The sequence below is a fragment of the Leiobunum rupestre genome, chromosome 4, assembly GCF_980474605.1.
Source record: "Leiobunum rupestre chromosome 4, qqLeiRupe1.1.hap1, whole genome shotgun sequence".
NCBI classification, from domain to species: Eukaryota; Metazoa; Arthropoda; class Arachnida; order Opiliones; family Sclerosomatidae; genus Leiobunum; species Leiobunum rupestre.
This window is the reverse complement of record NC_143387.1, coordinates 39,455,285-39,457,989: the sequence shown is the minus strand read 5'-3', so window position 1 is coordinate 39,457,989 and position 2,705 is coordinate 39,455,285.

Sequence of the window (2,705 nt, the reverse complement as noted above, 5' to 3'; positions counted from 1 at the left end):
GACCACCGTTATTTCCAAGGCTGCTGCTAGGTGTCAATTCCGTATTTAATGTTAGGCTTAGACGCCCCGAAATTTATCTAGACCTTATATCTATTGATTAATTACTAAAAGATGTAGTTTAATCGTTATAATTCGACTGCGGGGGGGGGGAATCATCCAATTTTATTAAATGTGATTGCTGCTCGGCTAATAAAATTTTATCTAACCTAGTGTAGTGTGTCTAATTTTGAGATATCACATGGGGAAAAAAGCATAAAAACTGGCCTTATCCCTCTATCGGGGAAAGTCGACGAACAAACGGATATGATTAAACAAGCATGTGCGAAAATCAAACCAGTTTTTCGCGCATGCTCGGTTTTCGCACATGCGCATTAAGCCATACCCATTTGCTCACCGATTTTCACCGACAGAAGGATAAGCCCAGTTTTAATTTAAAAAATATGGATTTTCCCTGTCTAATTTAGCAGCGTAGTCTCTAAACGATATAAATGCGGAAATTATTGTAGACGATACATCCATTTGTAGGTTGATAAATGTTTATTAGCTATTAAACTTACTGTAAATTCTTCTCATTGCAGACCATAGAAATCTCATAGGTAACTAGAATGCTGCCGCCTACGGCCGAGCTTAACGCCAGTTCGCCTTGAACCTTCAGCCAATGAGAGGCCGTAGAGTGGTTCCGCCAAGGAGGATAATAATCCTCCTTGGATCCGCTACTATAGCGGGAGATAGGTGACGTCATTCTCTCTGGTGACATTAAATTCTTGGCAGAAGCACTCTTTGAGCTCTGATTGGCTGAGATCTGGCTATTGTCTGCCACGGCGTTTGGCCCATTTGCCAGTTACACGGCAGCATTCTAGTTACCTATGAGATTTCTATGTTGCAGACGCAACTTTGTAATAACACTACCGCCATCTCTAGATTCATTGCTGAACCACAATTTATCAGTTTCTAAAATCCTACTTATTATTAGTTCAGCAATAGATCTAGGTATGGCGCCACGTTCGCGTCTGTCACACGCTAGTATCCAGCAGTCTTGGAAATAACACACGTCCACTGGTCCAAAGCAAAACCAGTTTATTAATTGCTTGGACCAGTTTTTTAATTAAAATACTAGGGGTCACTGGTCCGTAGGACCAGTTTAATAATTCACTTTTTTTATGGGCATTGAGGCGGGACCAGTTTAAAAATTCAAGCTTTCTTCCAATTTCTACTCCGACTTTTTTCTTTCTAACACAATAAACGTCACACTAAAAATGAAGGGCTTACGAAGTTACCAGCAACCTTTAGTAGTGGTATTAAGTTACAATGAATAATGAAGTAAAACACGATTCGCACCTTCTTGAATTATAAACCTATCCACATTTCACATTCCATAAAAAATAATTTACAATAGGACCAATATAAAAAAAATCATGGTAAGGGTCACTGGTCCTAAGGACCAGTTTATTTTTGTACACAAGTCACTAATCCTAAGGACTAGTTTTAAAAAATTATTATTTCCAAGACTGGTATCCAGACTCCATGAGGACCATAACACGGTGAGATCTGCCAGTGACGTAGGCACCGGATTTGCTAATGGGCCCATCCTGCCAGGAAATCGCAAAGAAGTAATATTTCCGAGAGCCAGGACCCGCAAGTTATTGTTTATATAGTGCTTGTGGAAATAATGGAAACTTTTTTATTTACTTATTTCACCAGTAGGAACTTGGCCTACCAAGCCGAGTCCGAATATACGAAGTACATATCAAAATTGTTTACAAAACCCCAAATAAACAAACAAACTTTTTACCTGTAAACAGAACGTAGTGTTTTTGCCAAGCCTTAATATGTCAAAAAAGCTACCTGGTTAAAAGCAAAGATAATTTAAACTCGTACCCTAGATTCGAATACTGAGAGCTTTCCCATTGTTGTTCCCATTTGTTACGAAGCGTTTAATCTTTTCCGGCACGTGACATCAGAAAAATTGGGCTCCATCGGTTGCGGTAAGGCGCAAACCATGGAGCGAATTTTTTCTGAGTTCCAGCCTGAAGTGGGTAAACGCTATCGGCAACGCGCGAGAGAGTGATTTAGAATCTAGGGTACTAGTTTAAATTATCTTTGTTAAAAGGGAACGCCATGGGGAACGCTTGTTGCTGCCGTAAAGGTGAAAATTTTCCATTATTTTAACAAGCACTATATAAAAGGTGCAGGTCCTGGCTTTCGGAAATATTACTTCTTGGCAATTTCTTGGGAGGATGATTTATTGAAGCGTCTAATAGAGAAATACATTAGAATCAATCTTTTAGAAAGGGAAAATATGATTTACATTGTTTATTTATTTATTTACATATCTGTAAAAGTTCCTAGTCATGATAATTTTTACATTTTACATCGGTAAGCAAAATAATACCGAAAAGAGTTTTTGGAAAATTTCGGCCATTACTTTTCACGTAATATATATTATACACCGTCTCAGTGGCGGCTTAAGAAGGCCGGGTCCCCGGGGCGGCGGCAGTGTTTTGTGACACCCCCCAGGACCGTGCAGAATTTTTCACGGGTCCGTCTTCTTCAAGTTTAATCGTTCTGATTTGCACCCCCCCCCCCTCGAGCTTCTCCGATGGCACCCCCTGCTGCCCTGGTACCCGGGGCGAACCGCCCCCCCCCCTTAGGCCGCCACTGCACCGTCCTCTTGTAGCATTCATATCAGATCCTGTAAAAGATTA